The following is a 25156-nucleotide window of genomic DNA, read 5'->3' on the forward strand; positions in this document are numbered from 1 at the left end:
ACAGAATGGCAGCTCACTGCCAGCACAGTAGGATTCAGCCCTCCACGGAATGTTGCAACAGAGAGAGGAAAGGATCTGGGGGGAGATGCAGAGGTGTTCAGCAAACCGTGCCACTGCTCCTCAGCTGACTGTCACCGTTTCTCCTTCCTTGACACGTGTGACAGTCTCACTGCTGACCTTCTCCCCAAAAAACCAACCCACGCTGTGGAGGAGGATGCGGTGGCCTGGATTTCTCACCTTGCACCCCCTTTTTTCTGTCGGCTTATTCAGCAGCTGAGCTTAGCTGCGGGAAGGAAGGGGAGGGAGAGGCAGCAGCTCCATATTAATGGGTTCCTTAAAGAGCAGCCTGGCACAGGTTAGTATCCATCCCGGTGGCTGCCTGAGGGATCCTGAGCGGTCCCTGGATGAGACATGGGAGTGGGTGGGAGTGTGGGGGAGAAGGAGTGGGAGCAGGCGGAGGGGCAGACAAAAGGGATGCACAGATGCAAAGGAGATGGGATCTGCAGCATGCCTTTCCCCTACCTCCCCGCAAGCAGGGGAGGGAGACTGCTAGGTGAGCTGTTAGGGGGAGAAAGTGGGCCAGGGTGTCACCTCCTGAAATGGGGATGCCTGTGGGTATGGTTCATCATGCACTGTGCCTGCCACAGAGTGGGTTACAGCCTTTTTTCCTTTTCCCCAGGCTCTGTATTGGGGGGGAGCGTGGGTACCCATAGTGGGTGGAGGTCCCCATAGCATCACTTTGCTCTAAGGCAGCAAGGCTTTCTCCAGGGATGCTAGGTGATTTTGGAGCTTGTGAAGGGGAGGGGGGGGGGGGTGGAAATCCTGAGATTTGAATTTTTCTGTTCCTAAAATGAACAGATACATCCCCTTCCTTCCCGTGCACTGCTTGCTCTCCAAAATCCTTAACCAATCCCCTCCTGAGTGTTTGTATGTGATATGAAAGACACTGCTTATCTGTTACATCAAGCCTTATGAGAGCAAAGATCATAGAATCATAGAATCTATGACTGGGTTGAAAAGGACCACAGTGATCATCGAGTTTCAACCAGGGTCGCCAACCACTAGACCAGGCTGCTCAGAACCACATCCAGCCTAGCCCTGAATGCCTCCAGGGATGGGGCATCCACAACCTCCTTGGGCAACCTGTTCCAGTGCGTCACCACCCTCTGTGTGAAAAACTTCTTCCTAATATCCAACCTAAACCTCCCCTGTCTCAGTTTAAAACCCTTCCCCCTTGTCCTATCAGTATCCACCCTCATAAACAGCCGTTCCTCCTCCTGTTTATACGCCCCCTTCAAGTACTGGAAGGCCACAATGAGGTCTCCCCAGAGTCTTCTCTTCTCCAAACTAAACAAACCCAGTTCCCTCAACCTTTCCTCATAGGAGAGGTGCTCCAGTCCTCTGATCCTTTCAGTGTCCCTCCTCTGGACCTGCTCCAAGAGCTGTTTCTGTCAGTAATCATACAAGAAGCACTGTCCTACTGTTGACACGACAGAAAGGAGGGATACTATCCAGATGTACCTGAACAGCCTTGAAAAATGGGCTTGTGTGAACCTAATGAGGTTCAGCAAGGCCAGGTGAAAGGTGTTGTACCTGGGTCAGGGCAATCCCAGACTGGAAGAAGAACTCTTTGAAAGCAGTCCTGAGGAGAAGGACTTGGAGGTTCTGGTGGATGAAAAAAACTGGACATGAACCAGCGGTGTATGCTTGCAGCCCAGAAGGCCAATTGTACCCTGGACTGCATCAAGAGAGGGGTGGCAGAAGGGAGAGGGAGGAGATTGTCCCCCTGTGCTCTGTCCTTGTGAGACCCCATCTGGAGTACTCTGTCCAGGGGGCACTCCAGTACAGGAAGGATGCAGAGCTATTGGAGCAGGTCCAGAGGAGGGCCATGAAGATAATCAGAGGGCTGAAACACCTCTCCTAGGAAAAAAGGTTGAAGGAGTTGGACTTGTTTAGCTTGGAGAAGAGATGGCTTTGAGGAGAACTCATTGTGGCCTTCCAGGTTGGACAGGGTCTTGAGCAGCCTGATCTGGTGATTGGCAACTCTGCCCACTGCAAGGGAGTTGGAACTTCATGATCTTTATGGTCCCCTTCAACCTAAGCCGTTCTATGACTCTATGATGCTATGATTCTCCATCCAGTGCCCTAGTTCTGGACATAAGGGGTATTAAAAGCATGTTTATCCTTCATTGTGCAGAATAGTCTAGGGCTAAGGCAGCCTTCCAGAGGCTGTGGATAATCAGGTTCAAAATGTCTCTCTTTTAACTAGGATATAAATTGTGACTTATTCACATACAGAGAGCTCCAACCTCCACACTGCTAGGCCCAGCATTTTCTGGAAGATGTTTTCTATTTCATTTAGCTCACTAAACTTCCATCAAGCCATCCTGAGGTAGTGACCTGGCAGCCTCAAATTTCAGGATGTAAACCCAAGACTGTATTTCCCATACCTCACAGGAAAGCTAATACCATCTCTCTGCATTTTTCTGTGCAATCACACACAAAGCACAGGGATCCCACAAGGAGCAACCAAGTCTTCTCCCCACACAGGAGGGGTGCTCATCTAGGACACAAACACTTAGATCAAGAAGGGATGTGACAGATCAACCTCATTTCACCCACCTCGAGAGTGCCTATTTCCTTTGCTCAGACCCATAAACAGATGATTTCTGATTTCTGATCATGAAAGGCCTGCATGAGTCTGTACTATGGCATAGTAGAATGCAGAGGAGACCATGGAGGCTCTAAAGTCAGTCACCTAGGAGCTGCCAGGTAGGATTCTCCTCAGCCTCTGACAGGGCACCTCCCTACCCTTAATTTGGAGACTCACTGAGCAACATAGAACTTCTTCCCTCTTCCTTTCTCGTCTCCTCTCTTTAAGTATTCGTGCATACTGCTTGTGCTATTTAGAACAGCGAAAGTCATCTCATTTAAATATCTCCACTGCTTTCCTTTGTTCCTTTTCTTTCTGGCCCTTTCCTTTCTGGCAGCTGGAACACATTCTTTAAGCACTTTTTGAAAACAGGGTGAAAAAAACAAAAACCAGTAACCAATAAAAAAGCATCAACTCCAAGCAGCCAACAGCTAGGTCTCATGTAGCTTCAATTAGACTCTATTTAGGAATATGTATGAAAGAAACTGTGTGAAAAATATGAAAAGACCTAGTCTTCATCTATTCATCTGCTCCACCAAAGTCATCCCTTTGCAAATAGGTTTACTGGAGCAGTGGGGGAAAAGACTAAAGGCTTGTTGCACTGTTTCTGGAGGCATTGGTACCATGAGGTAAGATATGATAGTGCTGCTCTACTCTGAAATATACCCCCTTCCTGTCCAAGTGACTGTCATAGCTACAGCTGACCCCTTTCATAGACCAAAGAAGTTGTGGATGTTCCATCCCTGGAGATGTTGTTCACGGCCAGGTTTGTTCACGGCCCAACGTTTGTTGAGGGCACGGGCAGCCTGATCTTTGTAAGTTCCCTGTCAGTCTGTTATGGGAGAGAAAATTCCTTCCTGGTATCAAATTCAGCAGCTGCCTCATCCCTGTGCTTGACAGCGTGAATCACCAGAGTTAAGTAACAAACCCATTTATATATCAAGACAACATTACTGTCCAAGCTATCATTCTTAACTTTTCAACATGAAGCCAATTACCGTGGATTCTGCTTATACTCTTCTTATTCCCCCTTCTTTGTTCCCTAATTTTCCTCCAAGACTTTGCAAGACAGAGAAAGCTTCAGAAGGGGGTTGGGATGCTAGGCAGAGTCAGACAATATTTTTCAAACCCCAAGATGTTTTGTTTACTACTAATTTCATGACTTTCTGGGAAACCTCTCAGGGAATCTCACCATAGCTGTTTGGCAAGAACAAGTAGATTGCTAATTAAGTAGCATGCCACCTGGTTCGTGTATTATTGTCTTACATACGTACCTACATACCCCCACACAATTTAATGCACCTGTTATTTTTACAAGGGATTTCTTGGTGTTGTTTTTCTGTTTTTCTTAGTATCCATTTTATTGTTCTTTCCTATTAACGCTTATTAAAAAAAGTGATTCCCAAATGCATCAGGTTTATCCTTCTGAAAATGAAGTTTTGATGGGTTGAAGTGGCAGTGGGCGATCCATCTTGAAAGAAAGATCTGGGGAAAGCATAGCGCACTGTGAGTTTGTGGAGGCAGAGAGGGATCTGCAAATGTTATTATGCCTGTGAAAAGCAACAGGACTTGTACTCTGAACACAATTGCAGAATTGCAATATCCAGTAATTGACGCAAAATAAATTTAGGCTGAATTCACAGAGACTTGTTTGTCTCAGTGCTCAGCTCCAAAACAAAAGTCTCAGGTGCTCCCCTGTTGCCTCATCAGCCTGGACCTATACAGGACACAACCAGGGGATGGTCATTGCTCTCTCTTTTTTGCATTCCAATAAAGCCCAACAACTTCTGCCCTAAATACCTTCTGCCTGATCAGGAATGAGGATTTGGTGAACGTAGACCTCTGTCTTTCCCAAACTGGCTGATTAGTCTAAACAAAACGTATCCGAGATCTTTTGGATGTTGGTCTGTATATAACAGGGTCACTAAAGCCAACATTAAAGCTGAATTTTCTCATCAAAAGAGTGACTCAGACCAAGAGAGATCTTAAATACCATGTCTGGTGCTTCTTATCGCTGTGTCTCTCTGCCATACGTTTCAGATTACCCAAAGATTCAGATTGCCCCATCCCTGGAGTTGTTCAAGGCCAGCTTGGATGGGGTCCTGGGCAACCTGATATGGTGGATGGCAACCCTGTGCATGGCATGGGCATTGGAATTAGATGATCTTTAGGTTCCCTTCCAACCTAAGCCATTCTATGATTCTTTGATTCTACCTGGGAACTTTACAACAGGGAAGATTACAAATTTTCACCCAGAATCAGATCATTCCGCCTAGGCATTAACAGGACTACAGCCTGCATCCTTCCATTCAAAGCATGTGCTTCAAGCATGGGGATATTGCACATAAGGACACCAGTGCCATTATGCGTAGCCTGGATTTTTAAGAGCTAAACCTAAAATTAAAATTTTAAATAAGCCCTAGTATTGTCATCCCCCCAAAGGGTAGGTTAATGAACTCAGCATTTTTTAGACATCAGGCTGATGGAGGAAAAGAAGAAAAAGTCTATGTGACAGGCATAGTTAGGCAGCTAAGCTTCATTAATTCTGTTTTTCAAAGATGTATTTATCTCTCAAGAATAATGACTGAGTTATCTCAGGCACCATATTCTAACCCCTTTAGTATGTCCCCTCACAGCTATTGCAGGAGACAGCAAGCACCCACAGTCGCCTTTGTGTCATTAGCTCATCCTTTCCCTAAAATTAAACTGCCATCAGAAAAGAGGTTTGCAGATATAGTTTGTTGCCTACTGAAGCCTTACATTTTGGAGCTATTGCTGCTGCTGTTGCATATTCTGTAGATTTTTTGGGGGGCAGTCCATTTTTGCTAATGGGCTCACTTGGGGGGTTTGTAAAACTGCAGGGAAAGTGGAGACAAGCAGCTATCCTGCTGGGAGACCTTTGGAAACCTCAAGGAATCATTTTCAGAAACAGGAGTTTGGTGTTCTTAATGAGATCATTTTCAGAAAAGTCTGGAAAAAAGGAAAGAAGAGAAAATAGCAACAGCAAAATAGAGATAATCACTGAAAATGCTTTTCAAGTAAACCAGAAACCCACTTGGTGTAATGAGACAGAAAAAAAATCAAGAAACCTAAAGGGGAAACATGCTTTATTTGACACATCAGAGCCAAGTCGGCATGTGAAAAGCTATAGCATCTTGAACCTGCCATTGTCTGTTCCTCCACTGGTGCATATAGCTATGTTAGGAATGGAGAAATAGGGCAGAATTCAATCACTGGTATAGTTTGGTGCCAGGAAATCTGCAGTGAAAATGAAGATTTATGACAAATCTTATGTGCTGAGCCGTGTAGGAAAGGTCAGTTCTCTGTACCTCAATCTGCTTGATGCATTGACCCCCATTAAAAAACGGTGCACTCAGCAAGGGGTGATGAACTCATGTTGACTCACAAAGGCCAGCTCCCAGCCTCCCCTTATGGTCAGGCACATCAGATCCAGAGAAAAGCATTCAAAGATTTCTTTCTCCCTAGATGTGAAGTGATAACTTTTGAAAGCTGCATCTGGTGGATGCCAGATGGATATTTTAAAAAGCACAGGCAGATCAGCCTTGAGTGATAGGAAGACTGGAAGAATAGAAGGAGAGAAAGTGGGAACAGAGGGATCTCCTGTCAGCTGTTTGACATGGCTGAAGCCTCAAACACCCGTGTGGGAGTGGTAGATCCAACAGTTGGCTGATAGCTTAAATTAACACCTCCAACGCCCTTCTCCATTCTGCCCTTCGTGACAACATGGTTTAACAGGCTGATGCTATCTAGATGTCTCAGGAAGCCCAGGCATGAGGATAGGAAGGTGCCAGAGAAGTTATGCAGAAGAACATCTAGCTCAAAACCCAATCTCAAACACTTTCCATGAGTTAATGCCTACAGGAGGGTGCAATAATAGAAAGAACATTTGGTGTTATATCTTAAGATACTCTCCCAGTCTCCAGAGAGTTATGGCTTAGGCACCAGATGAGCCAAAGCATGTAGTTTCATGTCTACATACTCTTCATGGATTTTTTTCCTTCCATTAATTTGGCTCATCACTTTCTGCTTGCTTGTATGTTTGGCAATCTACTGGTCTTACAGTAGCAAGTTGAACATATAAGTAGATACTGCGTGAAGCAGTTCTTCCTTTTTCTTTGTTTAGAGTTTGGCATTCGATAATTTTAACTGATAAACGCTAGGTGCTACATCAAAAGAGACAATAAGCTATCAAACCTTTATGATTTCTTTCTACATTTGGTAATATCCTTCCTACTTCCCTTTCTTTTTTTTTTTTTCTTTTTTTTTTTTTAAATACTGAACAATCACAGCTTATACAGCCATTCCCAGTACAGAAGTGACATTACTGTACTTTTCAAATTGTTAGTATTTTTCATATCCTTTATTGTAAAGGGATACTAAAACTTCACATAATATCCAGGATGTTGGATATTGGGAAAAATTTATTCTCTGAAAGAGTGGTGAGGTATTGGAGCAGGCTGCCCAGGGAGGTGGTGGACCCACCATCCTTGGGGATTTTAAGAAATGTGGAGATGTGGCACTGAGAGACATGGTTTAGTAGGCATGGTGGGGATGGGTCGACAGTTGGACTAGATAATCTTAGAGGTCTTTTCTGATCTTAACGAATCTATGATTCTATGAGAATGAAATGGGACTTTTGCAGCAGGAATGAGAACAGGTAAGAGAAGAACCTCTTGTATAGCCCAGAAGAGCTCACACTCCATGGATCTGGTGCAAGGGAGACTCAAGTGACCTAAGTAGAGCACCAGATTAAAATAGAAGAAGTATGAGCCTACCTATCACAAACTTTCTGGCATACACAGGTGAAGCAAAGACAGAGATAAATAGGAGGACAGTCTCATTCAGAGGAAAAAAATGACTCATGGAGAGGATATTTTTCAGTCAGGAGACTGTAGTGGCTGTCTGTCTCTTTTCCATGGCAGTGGATAAGGTGTAAAGCAGTTTTCTCAAGTCTCTCTATTTGTACAGTGAAGCAGCAACCTGGATTTGTTTGTGGCCTACAGAGGTGTCCATAGCTCTGGTTCAAAAAGCAGTGTCTGCTAGAAGCAGAGATTTTGACTTGCCCACAATGCAGCTAGAACAGTGAGTGTGACTTCTCCCTACAGAGCTCCAGCCCGTAGGTCTGAAAAACTGGAGGGTCAAGTTGAATTTCTTTCTCTTCACTGAGGGAAAGTCTGAGCTTCCAAGTTTTTCTAGTCTGACATGATAAACTGGCAGCACCACTCTGCTTTCTGATCACTTTGCTCATAGACTTTCAGTTGTGATTTTTCTCCATCTTGAATGAGTCAACTTCACAGCAAGAAATTTCTAATTTAACTGCAATGTAGCACTTACTTCAAGGCTTGTTCTTTATCAGGTACTTCGCTTCCTTATTTCCTCCAGCGCTGCTAGCATTTGCTAGCACAGCTTATCTTTCAGAAGGAATTTTGTAACCAGCTGATGCCTGAGTATTTCCAGCAATACAGAGTGGGTTGCCAAATACCATAGTTCCCATGTTGGGATCATCTCTTCCTGTCTGAGGAAAGCTGGTGAGAAATAGATATTTTATTTTGTTTTTCTGGGCTTCTGCAGTCAGTTTCCTTTGCAAGCAGAAAGCTGGTGAAGCAAAAATGGTATAGATGAAAGGGTAGAGCTGAGTCACAGGTGAGACAGGCTTCTGCAGATGCTCACCTGGCAGGTCTCCTTTTCCTAGAGGGAAACCTGAAGGTGACTCCCTGCCAGATATTCGCTCACAGGGAAATGAATACCTTGCCAGCAGGGTGTGGATGATTTAAGGTCTATAGAATGACACCTTAGCCCAGCCTCTGAGAAAACCTGTTTGAAGTGTAAGAATCATAGAATCATAGAATTGTTTGAGTTGGAAGGGACCTTGAAAAGTCATGTAGTCCAGCTCCCCTGCAATGAACAGGGACACCTACAGCTAGATCATGTTGCTCAGCACCCGATCCAGCCTGACTCTGAACGTCTCCAGGGGTGGGGCATCCACCACCTCTCTGGTCAATCTGTTCCAGTACTTCACTACCCTTATCGTAAAAAAGTTTGTCCTTATATCCAATCTAAATCTCCTCTCTTTTAGTTTGAAACCATTTCCCCTTGCTTTATCATACCAGAACCTGCTAAAGAGCCTGTCCTCTTTGTTCTCATAGACCTCTGATTGTTATCATTCCTACTCGTCTCTGATAATTGATGTTTGGGCCATGTGTTTCAGCATAGGTTTAAGCACTGGTTATAGATCCCTAATGGGAGCTGAAAGACAAGGTGGATATATTCCTTCCAGCTTCTTGAATATGCCTCAAGGGGAATGGAACACATGTAATGGTCATGCTCCCGTGCTTACACAATGCATCTTCTCCCTCTGCCACTTTCAGAGACAGAGAACTGAAGTAGATGTGACCTACAAGGGGACATTTTATGTTCTTAGATGTCTGGTGCTTTTAAGGGTCCCAAGAGTGTCCAAGCTTACATCACATTTTGCAAATATTCATACCAGGGCAGGGCTGAAGTAGCTCAGCTGGGAGAGCGTTAGACTGAAGATCTAAAGGTCCCTGGTTCAATCCCGGGCTTCAGCAGTGTTTTGCAGTAGTTTTGGACATTTCAGTTCTGGGCTCACCAGACATGGCTTGGAGATACTGGAGAAGGTGCAGTAGAGGACCATAAAAAATGATCAATGGACTAGAGCACTTCTCCTGTGAAGAAAAGCTAAAATAATTGGTACTGCTCAGCCTGGAGAACAAGAACTTAGGCTTTGATCTCATCAGAGTACATAAATACCTGTGAGCTGGAAAAGGAAAGACTACCATGTAAAGAAGGGTTAACTTTAGTCTGAATTACAACTTATCTTGAAGCAAATTCTCTCAATAAAAATTGTTGTTTTTTTTTTTTTGTTTGTTTGTTTGTTTTTGTTTTTTTTCTCCCAGGTGGGAAAGTGTCAGTACATCTAATTGTTGCTCATAGGTAAACAGCTCCAGATCTCTGATGAACCTTTCTACCCTTTCCTGAAACTCTTCTATTCCAAGACCAACTTTTTGAGATGATAGCACTGATGTGCAAGCAAGCCACAAGTTCTACAAGTGAGTAACTGTGTTTTCAGTTTTTCTCAGAGTTTCTTTCTAACTGATGTCTGATCTGTGGAGGCCTTCAGGCAAATAGTAGAGACAAAACCTCAACTGCAAGTTCTCTGAAAAATGAAGAGAAAATCAGTGAACGTTAGATTATACATTTCTCAGGTCTCTTCCAAAATGGAGCAAAGGCCTCTTATTTCTTCTTGTCAGTCTAGTGGTGCTATTTAACCTCTGGACATAACACTATCATATAATGCAGTGCTTGATGAATAATGATTACTGAATAACAAACAGTGAATAATGATTTGTGCGTATGTGAATGACATCATGACCTGCTCAAGCCTTGAAGAGATATCTTGAGTCTTCTGGGCAAATCTCTGTCCACAGCCACCCTCCACTATCAGGTAGGGCCAGAACATGCATTACCCTCCTTCACAACTCAGCAGATCTGATGCTCACCTTTTGCAGATCTGACTTATTTGGTCAGGTTTCTCTAGTTCAGTGATACATCAGATAGAAAATACATTTCCTTTGACCCTTTATTCTTATTTTCTGTGCCTACATCAGGACTCAGGTAGGTGTGTAAGCATCCCAGGCAGTGCCCACAGCTTTAGGAACACCTGTATTTGCTGAACTTCTCTGACTTCATCTACCACACTACAGAAGTGAAGCCTTGGACCCTAAGGACAGAAGGAAGTCAGATAGCAGACATAATGATCATGAGTCAAACAGAAAGCAATGAGTTGGCAGAAGCTTAGAGTTCAAGCAGTCCAACTAAACAGTATTTTGACTTGATGCTAGACTCTTGGTTTAACATATATGCTGAGAATCTAGAGTCAGTGCTTGGACACCAGTACTGCCCATTGCCCCTCCAGAATGCTTGAATATGCTCACTCTCATTCTCCCAAGCAATGCCCATCTGTGCCTCAGGAATAACATGGGGCAGGGACTGCTCCCAAGTGGAAGTTTGGACATAGGGAATCGCAATTGGCTCGGGCAGTAAAGGAGAAGATTTTAGCAGTATGAAACAGGCTGTGCTGTCCTTCAGCAAGACCTGGACAGGCTAGAGAGTTAAGCAGAAAGGTTCATTATAAGGCTCAACATGAGCAAGTGCGGAGTTCTGCACATGGGGAAGAATAACCACATGCATACATACAGTTTAGGGACTGACTTGCTGGAAAGGAGCACTGCAGGAAAAGACCTGGGTGTCCTGGTGGACCGCAGGTTGGTCATGAGCCAGCACTGTGCTCTCATGGCCAAGAAGATCAGTGGCATCCTGCAGTGCGTTAAAATAGCATGGCCAGCAGGTCAAGGGAGGTGACGTTAGTGCCACTGAGCAGAACACACCAAAGAGAACTCGGTGTTCTCCACCACTTCTCTCCATGGTAGGTCACTTCTACCCTTATCTCAGGAAATTAAGATGTTCTAGCTACAGTGAAGATAAGGATTTGGAGTAGAGCTGAACAGATAAATCACAGCCAGTTAAATGAATTCCCTGAGCTGAAAATTGTCAAGGGACTGGGTCAAGGCCAGGTTGGATGGGGCCCTGGGCAGCCTGATCCAGTGGGGGGCAACTCTGCCCATGACAGGGGGTTGAAATTAGGTGATCTTTAAGATTCCTTCCAAGCTAAACCATTCTATAATTCGAAGAAGTGGAAGAAATTTTCAGGGGCTGCCACATGCATTTGCCCTACTCTTGTTCTTTCCTGGTATATCTTTATTGACAGTATTGAGGATTCATGGTCTAAGCCACGACTATGAGTGTGCTGGTGACAACTGCTCACCCCCAGAACAGCTTCAGCCCAGTGCAAGGAAATACTTGTAAACAAATTGCTTTGAATCCTGATCCACAGCTGTGGGAAGGCAAAGGAAAGACTCCTACTAATGCTTGCAACAGACGTTGCACACTGCAGGATGCAAAGAAATCCCTGGAGACCATAATGCAGTAACAGTAGAACTAATAATATTCAGTGCCAGCTTCACTCTTCCCTGAAACAGCTCCAGCTCAATCCTCAGCACTGTAAAATCCCATGTTTCCCTGCCCTTAGCTCCAAGAAGGGTTAACAACAGCCCCGTTCTTGCTCACCGGGAGGCAGCGAGGGAAGGTGCAGCATGAATAATGGGAAAGGTGTGGAATGATTAACAGGAAGGTGCAGGATGATTAAGGCAGTGGGCGGCAGGCAGTGCGGGGGCAGCTGACCTGCCAGTGCCTTCGCCCAGCCCACATGCAGAGATCCATCAGCCTGCATTGGACCCCCACAACCACCTCCTTCTGAGTCCTTTTGTGCACGGCTGCTCCACGCTCCTCCCTCCACACAAATTCTCTTAGCTCTGCCAGTGTCGTTCAGCTCAAAATTTATGCTCTTCCTATTTCCCCTTCTTTTTCTCAATTCCTTCAGTCCTGGCTGAATCCTTCAGTACATTTGGGAAAGTTCATGTTAAAACCACTGACTGCAGATCACAGCAGGGCTACTGCATACGTAGTTGTGCTTTGTGGGGTCAGACAGAAAATTCCAACCTTCTGTTCTGCAGTCACTGTGAAACACTGCTGCAGTGCCAATACAGCTGCCCTGACAATACCTTCAAGTGGAGAGGCTCAGATCTTCCTATCTTCTTTTTTTCTCTTTTGTTTTTTTGTGATTGCATTTCTGTGCAGTGTTTGAGCCATTTCTTCTATCTTACATTCTTGAAGGAACTTCTGTAATATGTGGACTAAACTGGCACACTGGGCTAAGTGGAAGCACATCTGCTTTGTTTCTTTGTCAGTAGCTATCATGAGAAGGCAATTATTTTATTAATGCCTCAGTTTCCCCTATCAGAAAATGGAGCAAAATTGTCCAGTGGGCTTGGAAAATGCGCTGTCACCTGACAGGGAGAGCTAGGCACAAAGAACACATATGCAATAAAAGACATTTCCAGCCCTGAAGATTAATTTAGTAAATTACACAGGAGCTACAAGATGAGGAAAGTATTATTATTTGCATGCCATGGGAGCAATAATGCTATAATGACTACTCCAGGCATAAAGACATTAAGGTTTGGTTTGTGCTGCAGTGCAGAGCTCTTGGAGGTGTAGCAGTACTGTACTGTGAACAGACAGCTTGTATGACGTCCTAAAGGTATCCACACAGATTTGCGCTTCCCATGCAACTGCACAGCCTAGATTATGATGGAGACCACACATGCTAGCAGTAAGAGATGCTCTCTGCTCTCCTAGCTACAGTGGGAGCACAGAAGATGCAACACAGACCATCTGATAGATGACTACCTTTGAATTCCTAGAACCATAGAATCGTAGAGTCATTAAGGTCAGAAAATACCTCTAAGATCATCTAGTCTAAACATCAACCCATTCCCACCATGCCCACTAAACCATGACCCCTCAGTGCCACATCTCCACATTTCTTGGACACCTCCTAGGACAGGGACTTCACCACTCCCCTGGGCAGCCTGTTCCAATATTCCAGTTCCTCTGAAAATCAAGATTTGTCTTTTTCAACTGAAGCTGCTCGGATTTTGAAAAGCACAGAGTCATGTTAGTTCACCTGGTGAACTCGTGTTGCACATGACTTAGCTAGCATTGACCTTTGGGTGGCAGATATGATGTGGGCGATTTATCCAGTCAGGTCATACAGCAAGATCCTGGCAAATTTCAGGTTAACATTATTTTTCGCTGCCTAAGGAGCATCGCAAAGCAAGATTAGGTTATGCACCATGCTAAAATAAGAATAAAATTTAAAACAACAACAACAACAACAAAAAACCAACCTCTTTCAGCTGTCCAGGACCCAGCTCAATTCTTCAGAGGTACTAAAATAAATTGTTAAAATACTTGTGAAGAGTCTTAGCTTTAGTATCTATGGTTGATTAATTAACTGCAGTTTAGATTGTTATTTGGTCTGTTAAGTGTTTGGGCTGTTAACTTTTGGGCAATGAGCTATCCTTCACTTTCAGATTGAATAGTGAAGTCTAATTTTATTTGTGACTGCAGGGAGCTAGAGGAGGAAAAGGAAAGAACATGAAGCACTGCTCATTACAAGTGGAAGTAGGCTATTTAAATATGCAAACTGTGTTCAAAATCGCTCAGAGAAAAGAGGGTTGTGAAGCTCCTGCTGTCACTTCTGAGATAAGGACTATTTCATTTCCTTGTCCAAGGTGGGATTCAGGCCAGGGCAAGAGTGAATGATACTGTGCCATCTTTTGGGAGCACATAGGAGGTGACACATTGGGTAGCCTATGCAGAAGGGTGGGTGGATTGTGCTGTGGTTCTCAACTGTCATCTCTAATGCATACAACATTCTCATCAAAGCTCTAAATTCACATAGTTAACATAAAACATAGGAATCCAAGAGAGGATTGATTTCAATTACTCAATAGCTTTCAGGGCTTTAAGCTTTGCTAGGACAACGGGAAATTGATAGGACAAGGGAAAATGGTTTTAAACTAAAGGAGGGGAGATTTTGATTAGATGTCAGGGAAGTTTTTTTTACAGATAGGGTAGTGAGGAACTAACACAGGCTGCCCAGAGAGGCTGTGGATGCCCCATCTCTGGAGGTGTTCAGGGCAAGGTTGGATGGGGCCCTGGGCAGCCTGATCTAGTGCTTGATCTAGCAGTTGGCAGCCTGGCCTGCATCATGGGGGCTGGAACTTGATGATCTTTGAGGTCCCTTCCAACACAAGCCATCTTATGTTTCTATGATTCTATGAAACTACACTTAGATCAGCTTCTTAAGCTACATGTATTATGACAACAGGCTGAGGGAGCTGCGCTTGTTTAGCCTGGAGAAAAGAAGGCTGAGGGGTTGACCTAATTGCAGCATTTCAGTGCCTAAAAGGAGCCTATAAACAGGATGGGAGTCAACTCTTTGAAAGGGTAGATAATGGCAGGACAAGGGTAAATGGTTTTATGTTGAAGGAGGGAAGATTTAGGTTGGATGTCAGGGGAAAGTTCTTTACTGTGAGAGTGGTGAGGTGCTGGAACAGGCTGCCCAGAGAGGCTGTGGATGCCCCGTCCCTGGAGGTGTTCAAGCCCAGGTTGGATGGGGCCCTGGGCAGCCTGGTCTAGTATTAAATGTGGAGGTTGGTGACACTGCCTGTGGCAGGGGGGTTGGAGCTTCATGATCCTTGAAGTCCCTTCCAACCCAAGGCATTCTGTGATTCTGTGATATGATATAAGGGGTGGAAACCTCTTTTTTTTTTGCTTCCATCTGCACAAATCCAGTTACGTCCCATAATCCCTCCTAATAAGCAGTTGGAAATGTCTAAAAGAAAGTTTGTCCTACTGAGTTTTGTCAAGGGAAAAAAAGAAAAAAAAAAAAAAACGGAACACCACAATTCTTAGGCAAGCAGAAAACAGATAAAATAAGAAAATAACACATGGTAGAAACAAATGCAAGAATATCTCCCTGACAAAGAAATTCACTAGCCATAGTTGGAAGATGATGGACAGATGTTTCATCCCCCCCGGATTTTGGTGGTGTTGACTCCAGGCTCAGGCTCTCATCCCTTTCACCCTGACACGGGGAAACTCCTCGAGTCATTTTGAGTCAGTGTCTCTGCCTCCAATATTTTCCTGCCAGCCTGGTTACGTGGGTGATTCTCTGCTCTAGTTTTCAAGCAGAAGTTCTCACAAATTGACGGAGGAGGCTTTGGCACCTCCACAGGAGGAGCGAAAGAGAGAGAGAGAAGTATGTGGAGGAGGAGGAGACATGAAATGGGCTTTTGAAAAACCATAAAATTAGCATAGAAAACGGCGGCAGCTTTTCTTAACTCGGACTGAGTGAGAGGCAGTACAGTTGCCTGCTGACTATGAAGCCACCCTATTACAGATCCTGATGGGTGGCCACAGATGTGCTGGATTGCCTATTGCTTCAGGGAAGCTAGCTTTGCAGCTACAGTCCCAACCTGAAATTTTGCAAAAGCTTTACAAGATCGCTGGTGTTATAGCCATTAAAAACAGAAAAAAAAGGAAAAAAAAAAAAAAAAAAAAAGGATATGCAAATAAATCCAGGACTGGAGGGGCTGCAAAACCGCTGGAAATGCATTTTTGTTCAGCCCAAAGAATTTCAGTCATTAAGGTCCCAGGTCATCACCTGTAGTATTAAGCTTTTAACTAAATCTTCTATGTTAACACCTCTTTTCTCCATAAGTTCTCTTGAAAAGTCGGTCAATATTGTTATTTCAGTGATTCCCTGAGGAAAGACACATTAGCTCAGGGTTTGGAGCTGGCTTTGTTGGCTAAATAGATTGACATCTCTCAGCTGCCTGATGCTTTTTTGAGCAAATGCGGGGTGTCTGCACATAATCTCAAACCAATCATATTCTTGGGCAGCACAAAGTCCCTAGGCAGGCTGATCTAGTGAGTGGTAGCCTTGCCCATACAAGAGGGTTGGAACTAGGTGATCTCTAAAGACCCTTCCAACCTAAGACATTCAGTGATTCTATGATTCTAAGAAATTGTGGATTTCCATCAGACTGCAGTTCATAGGCAGTTTTTGCAGCTACACTCACGCATCTGACTGTTTGGTTCATAAATTTGGCTTAGATATAACTATACAACCATTACCAAATCTATGGAAAGCACATGGTTACATAACAAGAGGAGGGAGATTTTATTCCTGCCAGTCTGCTCAGTTGTGGCTAGCTGAGAAGCGTGTTGGAAGGAACCCACAAAGATCATTGAGTCCAACTCCTGGTTCCACACAGAATCATCCAGAATCCAAACCCCATGGAGCTTTGGGACAATCCTCACCAGAGGATTAGATAGATCAACCAGAACCACCAGATCTCTTTCTGCAGGACTGCCCTCCAGCCTCTCATCATCCAGTCTGTACATGTATCCAGGTCTGTCCTATCCCAGGTGCAAAACTTGACTCTTACTCTTGTTTAACTTAATTCATTTGGTGATTGCTCCGACCTCCAATGCCTCTCTGCCCTTAACAGAATGTAGAAACACATTTATGTCAGCCCTGTAATTTTATTCTGAAAAACACATTCTGGAAAGCACAATTCAGGAGAGCTGATGGAGTCTGGAGCTGAAAGCTACGACCTTTCCAAAGGCTGAGCAGGACTCAACATCATGAAAGCTTCATTAAGGGATATTAAGACTGGATATAAGAAAAACTGATGGTGGTGAGGTGCTGGAACTGGTTGCCCAGATATGTGGTGGATGCCCCACCTTTGGAGACATTTAAGGTCAAGCTGAATGGGACTCTGAGCAACCTGATCTAGCTGTAGATATCCTTATTCATTGCAGGGAGTTGGACTAGATGGCTTTTAAGGGTCTCTTCCAACTCAAGTGATTCTATGATTCTATGAAACCTTACTGCTAGAAACACAGTTTGTGCATGTACTGATAAAGAATCCAAGTGAAACATATGGGAATCAAATGTAAGCATCCCTGGTGTGACCCATGAGAACCACAGCTATGAGTGCCGGGGGGGACTGTCCACACCTCCCATGGATGGGGTTCACATATATGTTTGTCAAGTGTCTGAAGAACAAGTCTTATGAGCAGCTGAGGGAACTGGGATTGTTCAGTCTGAAGAAGAGGAGGCTCAGGGGAGACCTTATCGCTCTCTACAACTATGTTAAAGGAAGTTATAGTGAAACAGGAGTTGGTCTCTTCCCCCAGGTAACAGCAAGAGGATGAGATGGAATGGCCTCAAGTTGCACCAGGCGAGGTTCTATTGGATATTAGGAAAAACTTTTTCTCTGAAAGAGTGGTCAGGCACTGGAACAGGCTGCCCAGAGAAGTGGTTGAGTCACCATCCCTGGAGGTGTTCAAGAAATGTATAGATGTGGTACTCAGGGATATGGTTTAGTGTGGAGTATTGGTGGTAAACGGACGCTTGGACTAGGTCCAGCCTTAATGATTCTATGATTCCCCAGGTGGGTTAAACACACTGGAGAACAAATATAAACAAGAGAAGAAAGTGAGTCAGAAGTTGTCAGAAAAATGAGGCAAGCACTACAAATACCTCAACACTTGGTAGCAATCCCATAGCCATATGCAGCGTTAATCCTCTAGCAGTGCTGGGGAGTTTATCCCACTTCAAGCCTAGTGACTGTTGAGATAAATAGTTACAAAATGATTTCACACACTGTCGACAACTCAAGCAATGCTTACAAATTGGGGAAGGAGAGATTTTGCAAGTAAAATGTTATAAATTAATGGTAGAGCTAAACTTTCTGAATAATCCATTCCCCCCTGTACCACATTGTGAGGAGGCTAAAACACCAGCTTGATCTCCCCATGCTTGTCCTTTGTCCCATATTTCATATGCCCAGATCAGGTTTATTCTAGAAAGCCTCCCTCATAGCCACAGTATTTTTCACGATCCTCTTTTCTTCCCACCTTCACCGGAGAGTGCTTGTTTTCCCCTCCAGGTGAACTTTTCCCTTGCTGCTGCTCAGGCTGGATCCCTCCTGCAGGTGGGTGTACTCAGCCTGGAGCTGAGCAGGTGGGCGGCACAGACAGCAAGCAGGTCTGTGCTCTGGAAATGTGTTACTAGTTCTTCCCATTCCTTGCTGGAGGGTTTCTGTTGTCACTCCAGGAGACCATGACTTCCCTCCCATGTCCACCCCCTCTGACAGCCACCCTTGCTAGCACACTTTATGGGTGTGAGGGACAGGGATAAAAAGTGTTGGGAAGGGTGTGGAAAAGGAGAGTTTGGTGTACAGTATGAGGAAAGCTGAAAAATGAGGTTAAAAGTCTCCCTCCTCTTCCTTGTCTTTTTATGAGATGGTATGAGATGAATGCATATAACTGGAACTCATCTGAATGTGGGTCACAGTGTGAAGATAGGAGGGGAAGAAAGAGGACCTTAAATCAGTCCATGTTCTGGAGATTGGTTTGAGGGTACCTCAGATGCTATGCTATCCCTGCATTGTGTGATGACCTCATCTCTTGCCAAAGTGAGCGAGGGCACTAGAAATACTATGAACAGTAATAGAACTTACTAGCTAAAGACAGAAATGTCAATAGTGAAAAAAAGTGGTTCAACTGTTATCCCAATCTTTTTGGATATTCCTATATAAGCTTTTAAGTATGGTTATGCCAAGGAAACCGGCAGCTGAAGAAGTTCCTGCACTCCTAGTTTTAGGAACTGGAATAAGCAAAGGAAAAGAAGTTCCACAGCTGTCTGTATCAGAGCTTTACTCAAATCACCCTCTGCTGACAGAGGTGTTTGATGGATTATGACTTTACGCCGTACCACCATCCTGTTTTTCTGCTGACCTAGCTGAAATTGTCTCTGCAGCCAAGATTCAAAGAGTCAAAGTTGTCCCTGTTAATGTTTTATTATCTGGTGAAGGGTTGGAATAACTGAAAAGCAAAACTGCAAAAAGAGTTTGTTCCTTAGAGAATGAGCAATTCTGCCCTACAAAAAAAATACCTAACTGGAGGACAGGGTGAGGTCGGAACTCTCTCTTTCCCTATTCCAGGTATTGATGAAATCTAACTCCCTCCTGACATCTGGTTTTAACCAGAATAATACCTATTCTATAGGGATGGAGATCCATTTATGTAACTCACGTCAGCATGCCGTATCACTGCCATGGTCATAGGTTGATGCCAATAATCTTGTTAATAAGAGCCAAAATATTATGGCCAAGATCCATATGCTCTGTGCCTGTTCTTGGTCCTCTGATCCTTCAACTCTGCCAGTGAGAGAGAAAGGTTGATGACATGAGAGGTTTAGCACTGCTTATCTCCTGAGCAAGGTTTTTCATATTAACCAAGAAACTCAGAAAGGGCAGCAAAGAGCTGGCTGAAAGCTGCTTTATTCTAACGGATGGGAAACTTAGAATTTACAGCCAAGAAATCCTTGATCAGTTTATCTCTATTCCTCTTATGTTGCCTTCTAACTTGACCATATGTTATCCATCCTTGGTGTTTATCTCAGATACACTGAATCTTGTCACGTTCTTATCCATTACAAGCAAAACCAACTTTTTATCTTCTCCATTTGTATGGATAGGTCTTCTTTTTCCAAATTCCTTCTCAGCCGCTTAAGATGGTTGATGACCCAGGCCTACTCTCTTACATCATCTTCAGTTTATCATCTGTATTCCTACGCTGTTTCTTTATTATTTACCTCATTTTTTTCTCTGTTCTTCTGAGATGAGCGGTCTCTTTTTCTTTTTTTTTTTTTTTTTTTGTTTCTCTATCTCTTTCCTCTTAAAGTTTGAAGCAAATTCGCTTGAAAGTCATAGGAATTCATAAGAAACAATCTCCTGAGCACAGTTCAATGACGCTGATGCCAGCATTATGAAGGCTGTGTTTTCCTGGATAGCTGACTGTTCGCAGCTCTTGCAAATAAAAAGAATTAGAAAAAAACGAGGACTCAAGAGGTGTGTGAGTAATACAATATCATCCGTGGGGACACGTGCTGGGATAACACACAAAAACAAGTTGAGAACACAGAGTACATTCACCTGCAGTTTAACTCTTCACCACACCTAGGCACGTTCTGGTGCTGCAACTAGGAAAACTGAGGCACAGTGATGTGATTTGTGCAGAACAGTTGTTTTGATGGAGAACATAAGCTGATGCTGTTTTTCCTTTGCAGTGGGTTGTAGCTGTCAGAGTTATGTAATAAAGCTTAATTTAATCGCATTGAAGAAGAACAAGGCTATGAACTCCACCAATTACCAGGTAAAGGACTCAGCAATTGTATGCTCCATTATATGTTTGAGCCGGTCCATAATACCCCAACTTAGCACTTCCTCATCTCACTGCATTTCCCCTCATTAATAGCCAGCAACACAATGAAGCTTCTTCCTCTTCTTGCAGCTAGATATGACCAAATATTAGCTTTATGTCTTCCATGGAGCTGTTATTGAGGACCACCCAGCCAAGGTTGAACACTAATGACAACCCACTACCTGATAAGACTCTGAGCAAAGTGATCTCCATTGGCACGGAGGTGGCATTCATTCCAGCTGACTTTCCCACCTCCAAAGAAGGCTGCAGCTCTGTGAGAGGAACAAACATACCATACAAGGGAAGCAGGCTCTGCCAAGTGCTGCAGAAATGGGACACAGATGGTATCTTAAATGAGAACGGAAGTTTATTTGGGGGCTCTGCACATGACGTAGCACTGCAGCTCTTGCAGCTCTTGCAACAGATGACAGACTAGGATTTCAGAGCTGGTGATGAGATAATTTTGAAGCAGTCTCTCTCCACAGAGCTATTAGATTGTATAAAATAAATTAAAATCAAAGGAGATGAAGAAGAATGAGAATAATAAGGAAGAGAAGAAGAAGAAGAAGAAAAAGAAAAAGAAGAAAAAGATGTAGAAACCAATAAATGGTTCTGTAAGGATATGTATGTATTAACTTTTAATATATCCAGTTTACTGATGTTCCAATATCAATCACAGCTGTTGTTGGCTGGTTAGTCAGCCCATATGTTTGTGCTGATTGGCCAGGTGGCCACTACTAATGGAAATATATGAGGATTACATTTCCTTCTGCATCCATAAACTTGTGTCTGTCTCTCCACTCAGAGAATCACAGAATAGTTGAGGTTGGAAGGTCTCTTGAGGTCACCTGGTCCAAACACCCAGCTTGAATGGGAATGCCTAGAGCCAATTGCCCAGGACTTTGGCAAGTGGCTTTTAAATTCCTCCAAGGATGAATTCTACAGTATCTGGGCAATCAGTACCAAACTTCTCAACCTCTCCTTGTGTGATGGATACTCCAGTCCCTTCAACATCTTCCTGGCTTTTCACTGCACTTTCTATGGTTTCTCCATGCCACGTCTGTCTTGTGCTGGTGAGCCCAGAACTGGAATGTCCAAAACTACTGCAAAACACTGCTGAAGCCCGGGATTGAACCAGGGACCTTTAGATCTTCAGTCTAACGCTCTCCCAGCTGAGCTACTTCAGCCTTGCCCTAGCATGATTATTTGCAAAACCTGATGTGATATAATTATCTTTCAGCCCTACTCAGACAAGCTTTCTTTATACTAGTTTGTGAGTCAAAGAAGTCATTTCAGGGAACAGATGGCTCAAAAACAATGGTCTTGCCAACTGAATCAACGCAGGATCCTTGTCATTGTAAATCACCTCTCTACATACAGAGGCTCTGTGTGTGAGCCTTTAATAACAGCATGCTTCTGGGTGATGTATAGCAGACAAGCAGGGAAACAAAGATTCTCTTCCTGAAGGGCTGAAAAAAGAGTACATTTACCTTCAGATTAGGGAAGGGAACAATCACTTGTAAATCATTTCAAGGAAATGGAGATGGAGATAGGTCTCTATAATCATGAAGCTACTGACAAGGCAGCTAAATGTCAGATGACAAGGTTGATGAAGGAACACAGAATCACAGAATGGCTTTGGAAGAAGGTTCCAAGAGTCCTTCTCCACAGGGCTGCTCTAAACAAGTTCTTCTCCCAGTTTGCACACATATCTGAGATTGCCCCGACCCAAATATAAAACCTTACACTTGGACTTGAACCTCATTAACTTCTCATCATCCTACTTCTCAAGTCTGTCCAGATCCCTCTGGACAGTATCCCTTCTTTCTGTTGTACAAACTGCACCACTCAGCTTAGTGTCATCCACAGAATGAAGAGAGTGACAAATGATTTGCAGGAAGTTCTCAACAAATGAGTGTAAATATAAAGAGAATAAAAAGGACATTCAAGCATAGATTGCTCTCTGCTGCTGCTTTTGAAAAGCCTCTTTGTCCCTTTCCTCGGGTACTAATTCTTCATCATGCTGTTTAGGATTAGATTTAGATATCAATTGTGCTGGCTAATTTCATTATCATCTGTAGGGTTAGACTTGTCTGCAGTGCCACTTCTGCTCTGTAGTCCACAACACATGCTGCTAATTGCAGAACAAAGATCAGAACTGGATGGAGCACAGCGTTGTTTGCAACTCTGGCAATAAACAAATAACAGTACCAGAAAAAAATGTGCTGATTACATTTCCAAACTGGTTGTATATACCCAAAATAGCAAAGGAAGAACAGCAGTATCTCAGATCCTTCTCTGAAGGGAGAGATTTGGGCATGCTGGTAAGAATTAAGAACACAGAGCTCCTTTATGTACCTAAAGACAAAGATCTATGTTATAAAATTCAGCAAAAAATCTGGAGTTAAACAGCAACCTCATTAGGGGCCCATTTTAGACCATTACCATGGAACAGGTATTTGTAGTATCTTTTTGCTGACCCTGCTGTAGCATTAGGGTTTTCATAGAGCCTGGCTAATCCTTTCACAACAATCTGTCTTTCTGCAGCTGGGGAGTGGAAGCCAGGCATATACATGCAGTGATATAAGAGAATTTTACCCAGCACAACAACTTACTCTACCAATAGAGAACTCAATCTCCCAGGACAGACTGTTTATGACCTTTCATAGAATCATAGAAACAAAGAATTGTTTGATTTGGAAGGGATCCTTAAATGTCATCTGGTCCAGCTCCCCTGCAATGAACAGAGACATCTACAGCTAGATTGGGTTGCTCAGAGCCCTGTCCAACCTGACCTTGAATGTCTCCAAGGATGGGGCATTCACCACCTCTCTGGGCAACCGGTTCCCGTGCCTCAGCACCCTTATCATAGAAAAACTTATTCCTTCTATCCAATCTAACTCTCCCCCCCTTTTAGTTTGAAACCATTTCCCCTTGTCCTTTCATAAAAGACCCTGCTAAAGAGTGTGTCCCCTTCTTTCTTATAGCCCCCTTTCTTCTTCTAGCCCAAGACCTTGGTCTTGGCTTTGTTGAACTTCATGAGGTTCTCCTGGGCCAATTGGTCAGCCTGTCTGGGTCTCTCTGGATGCCATCTTGTCCCTCAGGCCTGTCAACTGCACCACACAGCTTGACACCAGACAACTCAACCTAATAACCTTAACTCCTATTATATTTTGTGTTTGGTAGAGACAGCAAACCTGGCATATTGCTCAGAGATTTGAAGTCATAGCAGAGTGATTAGGTATCAGTCCTGACGTGGAAATGAGCACTCCTAGTTGACTATCCTACTGGCTGTCTCACCTCCACTGGGACCTCAGGATCTGAAAGAAAGTAGTTGGGGATTATTCCCATCAATTCCATCCAATTATTCCTGAAAGAGAATCAGACAAAATCTTTTTGGTAAGCGCAACCTTCCTGAAAGGACAATATAAGTTATATATATAAGCAGTGTCTTCAGCACGATGACTAAGGATCCTACAAATACAGTTTGGAACAGCCTGCAGGAATAGAAAACTCTTTCTAGAATGTTGTTACTCATTTGGATACTGAAGGCAGAAAGAAAAAGGATTGCATAGCCAGATGATTTGTTAGATGATTATTGTGGGGTCTGTCACAATTGTTTACTTTGCTCTTGAAGGGATACTGATGTTTAGAGCATGCATCTGCTCCAGGTCTATTTATTCTCTAAAGACTAGGTCTATTCGGAAACATCAGTGCCTAGGATTCTGTTGAAGGAGACCTTGAGCACTACTTTGTTCTTTTCATAAAAGCTATGAGCTATTTAGCATTACCAATAGCCATGACCCGCACTGTCAAATTTCTAGAAGGCAAAATGGGTACATCAGCCTGACAGGTAACAAGGACCACAAGAGAAATAGGGTTTTCCTGAGCCTAGTGGGACTTTTTCTGCAAGCCGTAGTAGTGCAAGAAATGTTCCTGGAGTAGGATTTATTTCACCTGATGTCTCGAAGGCCAAAAAGGCAAGACTCTCTCCCACCAATCACTAGAAAGAACTCTAATAGAAGTAGGAAACATTGGTGGTTGACAAAATGGATTTTCCTTAAAAACTGAATCATAGAATCATAGAATTGCTTGAGTGGGAAAGGACTCTTAAAGGCAATCTAGTTCAACTCCTCTGCAATGAACAGGGGCATTTACAGCTAGATCAGATTGCTCAGAGCCCAGTCCAGCTTGACCTTGAATATCTCTAGGGCTGGGGCATCCACCACGTCTTTGTCCTGAAGCACAGTGTGTGGTTTGGGGACGAGGTATCAGCTCAGAAGTTAATGCACAGTTTCAATGAAGCCATAATATGCTCTAATGCAAATAAACCACTCCATGGGGTTCTCCAGAAGTTGTGTTATGATCGTTGCAAGATTGGCTGGTTCTCATCAAAAGCTTGTCTTCAAATTTAATGAGAACTCACAGCCCAGGTCAAGCCTGAGTCTATATAAATCCCTGCCTAGCACTCATGTTGATCTCCACTATTCCTGAATTCTGTGAGTCCATACATCGGGTCTGGGCTCTCGAGCTACCTGATCTAGCTGTAGATATCCCTATTCATTTCAGGAGTGTTGGACTAGGTGACCTTTAATGATCCTTTCCAACTCAAATGATTCCTTGATTCTATGATTTAGGGCTATCTAGAATGAAAGAGTCAGAGCAGAAGAAGCTTCTCAAGACAGTGGTGCCACCTAATGGGAAAATTCCCAGAGA

At 43.7% G+C, this 25156-nt stretch overlaps 1 long non-coding RNA gene and 2 other non-coding genes across 3 annotated transcripts; 2 read left to right on the forward strand and 1 right to left on the reverse strand.

The window, feature by feature from the left end:
* The first annotated feature begins 281 nt into the window (after positions 1 to 281).
* LOC121109806 lies at positions 282 to 21643 on the forward strand. Its single transcript, XR_005857570.2, has 3 exons — positions 282 to 355; positions 9592 to 9744; positions 20307 to 21643. It is a non-coding gene; the product is annotated as an uncharacterized LOC121109806 (long non-coding RNA).
* Positions 9171 to 9243, forward strand: TRNAF-GAA. Its single transcript has one exon. It is a non-coding gene; the product is annotated as a tRNA-Phe (tRNA).
* Positions 21555 to 21627, reverse strand: TRNAF-GAA. The gene has a single exon. It is a non-coding gene; the product is annotated as a tRNA-Phe (tRNA).
* Positions 21644 to 25156: the final 3513 nt, after the last annotated feature.

This window comes from Gallus gallus, chromosome 2 (genome assembly GCF_016699485.2).
Source record: "Gallus gallus isolate bGalGal1 chromosome 2, bGalGal1.mat.broiler.GRCg7b, whole genome shotgun sequence".
NCBI classification, from domain to species: Eukaryota; Metazoa; Chordata; class Aves; order Galliformes; family Phasianidae; genus Gallus; species Gallus gallus.